Source organism: Citrus clementina, unplaced genomic scaffold (genome assembly GCF_000493195.1).
Source record: "Citrus clementina cultivar Clemenules unplaced genomic scaffold, Citrus_clementina_v1.0 scaffold_8, whole genome shotgun sequence".
NCBI classification, from domain to species: domain Eukaryota; kingdom Viridiplantae; phylum Streptophyta; class Magnoliopsida; order Sapindales; family Rutaceae; genus Citrus; species Citrus x clementina.
In genome coordinates this window covers 2,987,347-2,997,282 of record NW_006262022.1, presented here as the reverse complement: position 1 = coordinate 2,997,282, position 9,936 = coordinate 2,987,347, and the positions used below count along the sequence as shown (strand labels likewise).

The window sequence follows — 9,936 nt, the reverse complement described above, 5'->3', positions numbered from 1 at the left end:
ATTTAGAAGAAAATAATCATGCAACCAGATGAGAATGATAATAAAAAAGTAAACCAAATTAGCAGATGAGGAATTATTGGTGACAGCAGCAACTCATCATCAACAAGCTTCTGAGAAAAAACCTTGAGACCCCATGAGGGAAATTAAGATTCAGAAGCTTGTGCTCAACATCTTCTTCAGTAAACCAAATTAGAATTTTGGCCTTAGAATTACATGTATGGTGCCCGAGTGTTTGCCAGGTGTCATCATCAATTACAATGCATTGTCATGCATTGGAGTAAAGTGCTTGCCATTTAGGATACCGTCTTGTTTCGATCAGGTATGGCGTACTACTCTAGTCCTGACTTTTAATGCAAAATGACCATATATAAATAAATATGATTACTGAAAATTTTAAAAATCTAACAGCATCATGTTATTGTTTATATTACCTTTCTTAATTGCTTGGAAGTATTTGTAATTAAACATTTGAATTTGATATTTCATGTTTGTTTGTAATGCATGATTGTGTTGCTAAAGTTAAAAGCTAAAGTTATTTTAACTTTAAAAAAATGCTTTCAAATTCAAAACAAATTAATATGAAGATTTTGATCTTCTATATCAAGTAGTTGTTACCTGTATAGAGAGCGAGAATGTCAGGCACGGCCGCACGATCACAAACGCAGAGAAGGAGAAGGAGCAGGAGCAAGAGATTGCCGGTGGAAAACAAGTTGATGCTGAAAGCTGCATGCAAGATCGTGCCTGACATTTCAGTGATTTACCACATAAAAGAAGTAGTTTCGTGGAGCAAGTTTCTTTTTTTTTTTTTTAACTCTCTTTCTTTCTTTTTTAATAGATGATTAGTTATCTCAAAATCCACAATTAAAGAATAAAAAATTAAAACATGGAGTTTATATTAATAAATTTAAATTAAGGGTATTTTTGTCATTAAAGAGGTGTTAAAAGAATTTTATAATATTTTAATGAGGTTATTAAAGAAAAGAGGTGTTGAGAGATATTTAAAGGGATGCCAATAGTCCCACTTAAATATAAAATATGTATCTTTTAGACCCGAATAAAAAAGTCCAGCTCAGATGTTTAAAAAGTATGCCTGGGCTAGATCTAAGCATTACCATACCCAGAACTAGCCTATGTTTTTGCAATTCCTAGATGTAATGGCATTAAAAAATAAACAACTCATCATTTCCGTAGAGAAATTTGATAATAGTCGTTCTTTAAAATATGTTGATTGGTAAATGATATTCGTATCATTTTCATAATATTTGGCTCTCAAAAGGATTTCTTACTTTTTTTTTTCATTTTGCACTCAAAGCTAAATGAATGACTTAAATTTAAACTCAAGTGTTGGGAATTAAATTTAAACTCAAGTGTTGGAAATCAAATTAAAACTCAAGTGTTTGGATTACTTGTATTACTTTTAGTAATTACAATTGTAGTGATTATTATATCATGTAATTATTAAAAAACAAACAATCTCTTATTTTTACTAAAATCATGTGGAATTCTAAATAATAGATGATGCATCATTTGTAATGTAAAATATAAAAATGGCATGTTGGCTATGTGTTATGTTGATACAGAAATTTAGTCGAGTTGTATAGCAACCAGACGCCTGCGACAACTCTTAAATTCATTTTGGTTAGGGAGAGGTTTGCATTCGCACCTTTGACCCAAGCACTTCATGTTAAACCACCTATGTTCGTAAAGAACAATTAGGGGACATCAGAGGTTTTATTGGCATGAACCCTTCGACGTTCAAGTCAGTTATTTGAGTTTTCTAAAAAAGCTTTATCACAACTCACGTGGCTCGTCTATTATTGCCTTAAACTCAAAACTTCGAAGAAAATCACAAAAAAAAAAAAAGAATAGAAGAAAGAATTTCTAAAAAGAAAGGTAAATTCTGAGTGAGAGTAAGTTAATTCAGTGGTGGAGAGAGAAAATGATAACTTATCTTATTTGAATTTTCTGGGATTTTTATAAACAACCAAAATGACTGTCCCAAGTTTGCTACATGACTGTCCGTGGATCAACCATCTGTCCTGATTTTTCGGAGGGAATCCACGAGTTGACTTCTAACCAAGTCTTCTAGTTGACTCGGTACAAGCCTCTCCTCATGAGTCCCTTTATCAACCACACATATTCGATTATCTACTCGCACTGTCGAAGAGGTTCCTTTGTACCTTCACATCCCTAATTATTTACACACATTTGTAACAATTAAATTATATTTCACATACCAAATAAAATTTATAATAGTGGATGTAAATAATTAGGGATGTGAAAAATGCTTGGCTCTGGCTCTGGCTCGAGCAATGCGGGGTATATGGGATAAAATCGGGAGCCTTTCTTTTGTACACAATTATTTATACACATTTGTAACCATTAAATTATATTTCATCTAATGGTGAAGATTGAAACAAACCTAATTATATATTTTTTAAAGAATTGATTAATAAGCTAGTGGACCCGTTTGTAATATTTATTTATTTTTCCCTCTCCTTCCTCTCTCAACTTCTTCTTCCTTTGTTTCTGTCTCTTCCTATTTATTTATTTTTCTATCAATAAATTGGATAAAAATCTTAATTTATAATTATTTATCTCTATTTTGTCTCTTCTTGCTCTTTATGATCTATAACCTCTTTGTTTTCCTCTCCCTGCAGATCCTAAAGCATAAAACATCATAAAAGGCAGCTCGTCCACAGGAGTAAGGGATAGATTCGGAATTGGTGCAAGAATTACGTGCTGATATTGATAGTTTGGCCCTTATTTGAAATGCTCCTCCATTTGTTTCTACTAATGGATTTCTTATAGTTTTCAGAAGATTTTATTCAATTGTTCATTTCCTGAAAAATAAATTTGAAAAAAAAAGTTTGATTCAAGTTTAAATCTTGACAGGGTACTTAATATCATTGCAATATAAAAATTTTCTATATGCATTTCTTTTAACATTGATAATTATCATAGCAAGATTCGTATAGTTCTAATTTTAAAATTAATCTAATTTCAAGAAGACACAATTAAAAACAAAATAGGAACATTCTTGGAAGAGAAAAGGAACAAAGAAGTCGGAAGGAGGAAGGAGAAAAGAAAAGAAAATTAATTATTATTAGTGGGGTCAACTATTTTATGAAATAGTTCTTTAAAAATATAATTTAGTTTTAATTTTGACCGTTAAATGAGATATTGAGATGTAATCTACTGGTTAGAAATATGTGTAAATAATTATGTAAAAAAAGAAGAAATCTCAATCCTATCCCTCTATATATGCGTGTAAAAAATAATATGAAGCACAAAATCCTGATTTTATAAATAAACAAGAATTGTAGATTTAAAACATGAATGACTTGTCATTTACAAATAAAATGATAAACAACGAGTCACTTGACACCTACATGCTGACAAAAATTTAAAGTATTTAATGTAATATCATATAAAAAAAAATAGATGACTATTGTCTCTGAAACAAAATTTTGATAATGATCGCCTAACTGTTATCATTTATTAACTAAGGTATTTATTTATTTTTTGTAATCACGGTAAGTACCTGCCATAAACTATCCATATGATTTGTAAAAAATTCCAAAAAGATGAAAGAATTAGTCTGGACTAATCTTTAAAAGCTTGAAGAATAAAATGGCATTTTAACTCGAAAAATAATCTTCTTTTGATTTCCTAATTACAATAAAGGCCTATTTTATAAATTCTGCCCAACTCCTAATGCATCACCGAGCCGGCCCTGGGTTCATGTAACCTTTTTTTCTATCCTTTAACTTGTTTAGATGGGCCTATAAAGGTATGCTTTACGGACTCTGGGGTTCTTAATCAATTTTAACTTCTACATTTTCTAACAGAATTCAGAAAAGATGACATGAAAGTTTATGATTCCTGCATGGATTTGAATTTTTACTTTGAAAATTCCTAATTGTAAGACTCATCCCCAGTGAGGGTAACCGATCAAATACGTAATAAGTGGTCTTTAAGTAAACTCAGGGTTCAGTATATGCCTTTAAGTTTCATCCGAAAAGTGGAAGTTTTCTTTGCTGTGCATATATATATATGTGAATGATAATTTTGTTGTAAACACATGATAAATCATAAATCAAAGACTAATGTGACTGCTCATGGTTAGCTCTGATATTTATTTTCATTATTTCGTTTTCTGGATAACGGCGTAAGATTTTGTGTCTCTGTTGTTTGATCGGATTGAAAAGGAAGATCAAAAGAGCTTCCTATTTCAAACATAAAAGCTGCTTAGTCTCTTCTGATGTCATTTTACTGAAGAAAATGTGTGCCCAAGTTATTATTAATACTTTCCGAAGGCAAATTCTTTTTTTTTTTTTTAATAAAAAAAATGTTATCAATGTTTATTTACTCGATTCATTTTCCACATCCTATTGTCTTTGATATATTCCCAACAACACTTAAGTTTACTTGGTAGAATTAGCAAATGCAGAGACAATGGGGCTTCTCACCATATGCTTCCCAATATTTTCATGCCATGTCAGATATCCAAAATTTCCAAGATAGTTACATTTTGGACTCACCGTGATTCCCAGATCAATGCTCAGAGTCAAATTGAACTCAGCTTTGCTATATTTTCTATCAAAGGTTGCTGTTTCTGGTTGCACAACTTTCATACCTGCTGGAGCCTTCACCGCAGCTGTATTTACCGAACTAGTTCATCTACACGTCAACACCCACTTGAAGGTGAAGCTTCGGATTTGGTGTTGTTCAAAATGATCACAAAAGATGGATAGTTAAGATCCAGATTAGCATTTTCACATGTAAAATTTGATGTCCCCGTAAGAACACTAATTTGAAGACTTGTGTAGTTTAAAGCACACAAGTAGTTGATATAATCCTGGACCTCAATATCATACACAAGCCCTGGATCCATGGCTTTATTAGGATTTACATGCCCTGAACCAAAATCAAGTGGGGTTCCGCTAACTCCAATTCTTATGTCTGTGATCGTACTGTTTGCATTATCAAGCAAGTAAGCAGTTGTCATCGTTGCTGAACGGATGGCAGCAGAACTCCAGTCACGCTGCATTGCTTTAAGCAGCGCGGCTATGCCAGCTACATGAGGGCATGATATTGATGTGCCTGACATGAGAGCATAATCACTAAATAGATAATCACTCTTACGAATTGGCTTAACTGGCCTATTGGGAACCCAGGCAGCCAAGATATCAACCCCAGGAGCTAAGATATCGGGTTTCAGAATCCAAGGTGGTTGGCTATCAGGCCCTCGCGATGAAAAATAAGCCACCTGTGGAGCTCGTTTAGTGCCCAATTTTGTAATTTGGAACTTAATACTAACGCTTGCATTCTCTGTATTGATTATGTACTTCTTCACTAACTCCCAATCTTTCGGGTTTACTGTGACTAAAGGCATGCTGAAATTACTGGATGAAAGGTATTGCCTTGGATCTGAACTGAAGACAGCTCCTGCGGCTCCAATCCTCTGCACTTCCTTGAACTGCTGATATACTGTTACGTTACCATCATAGTCATATGCACAGAAGATTTACTTGCCTGCTAAAAATTTAGCGTCTAATGAATTAACATCACAAATTTCTTTAGATTTATTTCCATATCAGAAGTATATACGTTCTTTTGAGACAAAAAGATTCTCAGGGTAAACAGATTGTCCGGTAACAGTCAGCTCCCTGTTTCCTAGAGTTATTCGAACAGCCAACTCTCTGTCAATAGTTCCGGCACCAACCGTTGTAATCCAAGAGCTCCGTTGAATATAGAGTATGCGTCAGGTCCTAAATTTCCTGCTGAACATTCAGCGAAAATTCTTTCTTCAATGCGGCAAAAGCTCTTGTGGCAATTGGGCTGGTATCAAATGTCGACGCTGGGAACCCTATGGACAACGACAAGACATCTACACCGTCAGCCATGGCTTGATCCATGCCAGCCAGAATATCAGTTGCCATTGCCTTAAGACTGCCATTGGAGAAGAACACTATTTTATACATAGCAATCCTGGCCATTGGTGCAACTCCTATCGCTGTTCCTTTAGCATATCCATATTAATCAACCTTTTGAACGCAACTGCCAGGTGCTGTTGATGATGTATGAGTGCCATGACCCAAGAAATCTCTGGGAGAATCGTAGTCATCTGTTGTTGATATGTTCAAACCATACTGCTTCATCCCTTTGCTGAATGAGCGTGCCCCTATCAATTTTCTATTGCAATGAGAAGCATTAAACTCAACACCAACTTCACGCGTTCCGCGCCATCTATCAGGCACTGGGGGCATGTCTTCATCTTCAAAGCTGTCACTCTCTGGTCATAATCCAGTATCAAGAACACCAACAATTATGTCATTGCCAAAACCTGAAGCTGGCCATAACCCTGCATCTTTCTTTAGGCCAAGAAATTTTGGGGTGTAGGTGGTATGGAGGTGGCTAAATGTTTCTATGTATGTGGCATGGTGACCTGGCAATTTTTGGAGCTGATCGAGGTGGGTCTGCGACAACACGGCACTGAAGCCATCAACGACATGGTTGTAGGTGTAAAGATGGGTTGGGGTATCACCATCAGGTGATGAGAGGGATGAAAGAGTGGACATGTACTAGTGATGGTGGGCGGAAAATGGAGCTGGCATTCCCGATTTGTCCATGTGGATAATGTATGTTTGACGACCTCCTGGGATGGACAATGAGGTGGCAGAGGAGACAAAGAGAAAGAGAGAGTGGATAATCAACATGATAGTAGTGAAATTTCCCATGATTCTAAATTTCTAATCACCAACTTAAGGAGTTATGACATTTGAAGTTTAAAAGCATCTTCTATATATAGACATATTATTAACGGTGTGTTTGGGATTGCGTTCGTTTCTTTTTTTTTTTTTTTTTTGAAAGAGAAAGTAAAGCTTTCATTAAGAATCAATAGTGAGTAACAACAAAATCTCATCTGGGTAATTTCCCAGCCAAACAGCAGAACTTACATACTCTAAAGCTTTCTTTGCTAGTCCATGAGCAATACGATTGAAAGATCTTGGAACATGCTGGATTTGCACCCTACCTAGCCTCTTTAAGCTATCTTGAATTGTGGCTATCTTCCAGAAGATTTCCGTTATGCTTCCTTTTCTGGATTGCGTTCGTTTCTTAAATAATTTATTTTGTGGTAGATTTTAAAAAGTTCAATTTTTTAAATAATTTGGCCACATATTTTGGTAATGTTAGGTTATAACCTCCCCAGTTACTAAATACTTTAGCATGTATGCTTGGTAACGTATTTGTAAACAGAAATATGTAAATTGAAATTACCATAATGAATAAATTAATAATAGTTATAATTATTATCTATATCTTTCACATTTAAAACATGACAAGAAAATTTTGTTTCCTGTTGTACTATTATAATAACAGAAAATTATTAATATAAAAATGTTCATTAACAAAAATAAAATTAAATAATTGAAATGGGAAAATGTTGTTGATGTTCACAACATCGCCGGCGCAGGTGAATAATTGGTCTTATTCAAGCACTACAGCTACCAACGGATTTGAATTTCTCTGATCTATGCAAGCATGGCAGTCACACTGGCCAATTAAGGAGCTACGATAGTGGCACAAAACCAACCAAATTATGGAAGCCTCTGTAATGTTGTCGTCAAATGGCGACTCAGTAGGGTACATTGCCACTAGAATCAAACTCCACTGTTTGGGTAATTAAAAGAGCACCAGCTGTGCATGTCCTCATTACTTGGTCGAGGAAGAATCTCTTCGGCTTAACAAGCTATGAGCAGATATCTTAATCCCAGAGCACTCTTTGGGTGCAGTTTCGCCTGACCAGATACCAATTACTTGAAAGGTGGGCGTGATCCCACATCAACACGGCAATTTCGCCACGTCCAAACCGTTTGGGGAAGCACAACAACTTACGCACGGTTTTCGCAGTCCATAATGACCCACGATCACCCGAGTGTGGAGGACGTGGGGGAAGGGTCTAGATGTAGGGAACGACTGCCTATAAAACCCTAAAAAAGGTAGAAAAAAAGGGAAAAAAAGAAGGGGAGGGGGGAAACTCTGTCATTTTCAATTCAGAATTCATTTCCATTAAAACCATAAAAAAATACTCCTTTTCAATTTAGCAATTATTATCTTGCATAATCTAAGATCTAACGTTTTTCCCGAAATTCCGCATACTGACTTAAGCATCAGAAGGTTTTTGTCGGAAAAACCACCGGCCCCCTTGATTTATTTCTGTGAGTGCAGGCAAAGAAGGAGGGAGGAGGCAAATCCAAGTTGTTGGATTTGTTTAATCGGGTAAGTACGTGAAGCGTTGTGTTCCAATAAGAGTCAGTGTGAGCGTTAACGAGACAACCTGGTCAACCTCATAGACGACCAGATTTCTGCATCAAAATCCACAATTACCGCAATGCATAAAAATGATGGTGGTGCACTCAAATTACCACTGTTACGTGCAGGTGAAACGGGAGCTTTCGATATTTAGGTGGCTCGTGCACTGCCATATGACCTCTATAGCCAATTTCGTTAGTACCTTTGAAGCGATTGAAATAACTAAATTAACTGGTGTTCGTCGGGTATCTTCTAGTTCACATTTTCTTTTTCGTGGATGGCTTCTACCGGAGCAGTTACCTGGGTGGATAATAATCTTCCCTTGATGGTGCCAGAATTTTTTTTTAAATTTTAAATTATAAATAATTAACATTTGTTATTTAATTATGTTGTATGGGTATTACCAATAGCAAAACCCAAGTTCGGGCTTGGGGATGGCAATGCCCGAACTCGGTCTGGATATGTTTGTTAGACAACCGAACCGGGCTTAAAAACATTGGGCTATGTTTTTTAATCCAGATTTTTTATTTTATAATATTATATGTATATGTTTTTAATTTATTTTATATTTTTATAATTTTTAAATTTTTTTAATGAAATTGGACATAAAAATATGAACTTTAAATATTTAAGGTTTTAAATATATGTAATAGATGAGTCAAATAAATATATTATTTAAAATAATATAATATTTAATAATTTTTTTTATAAAATTCGGGTTCCAACCTGGACCTTGGGCTTATCAACTGATGGCCAGGATTGGCCAGCCTCATCCCAGGCCGAGTAGTACCTCACCCACATTGCCCCGGTCTTGCCTGGATTCAAGCCGGGTGGGTATTTTTAACAACCCTAATGGGTATTTTAAAAAATATGTATAACAAATAAGGTTATTTTTGGTATTGTATATTATAAAATTATATTATCAAAAAAATCTAATTTCTAAAAGTTATTTTGGGCTATTTTTCTTAGGGTCAGTTTGGTAATGTTGTAACTTTGAAAATAATTGATATTATCTGTGTTGTAAAAATAATCAGTTGTGAAGTTAATCAGTTAAATATTTGATAAATTTTAATTTTAAAAGTATTGTGAGTATTAAAAGCAATCATATTTGTTTGGTGAATCTTGTATATTGTTAAATTGTTGTAAAAATAAAAATGACTGAATTAGATATAATATTAAATAAAACTTATTTATACATTTATAAATAAGCATATAAAATAACTTTATGTTGTGTATCTAAAATAATTGATAACTAAAATAAATATTTTATACTATTAATTTTATTTTTATTTTGTTATCTTAATATAATTGGTAATACAAAAAATCTCTTTAAAGTTAATAAGGATAATTTTGGTTTAATAAGGATAATTTTGGATTTTTATAATATTTATGAGGATATACATGAAATCATATAAGATACAAAACTAATTCTCAAAATCAGATTTTGAAAGTTACTCATTCCATACTTTTCAAATCCATTGTAGGATGAGATACTTTTACTAAAGTGATTTAAAAAAAATACAAATATCAAAATTAGTTTTTATCTTTTTAAAGTCACTTTTGAGCCTCCTAAAAGTAATTCCCATCTACAACATTATGGGATAGGATTTGAGAGTC

At 34.0% G+C, this 9,936-nt stretch overlaps 1 pseudogene; it reads right to left on the bottom strand.

Annotated features, from left to right (window-relative positions):
• Positions 1-4,427: 4,427 nt before the first annotated feature.
• On the bottom strand, positions 4,428-9,120 carry LOC112096143 (annotated as a pseudogene).
• Positions 9,121-9,936: the final 816 nt, after the last annotated feature.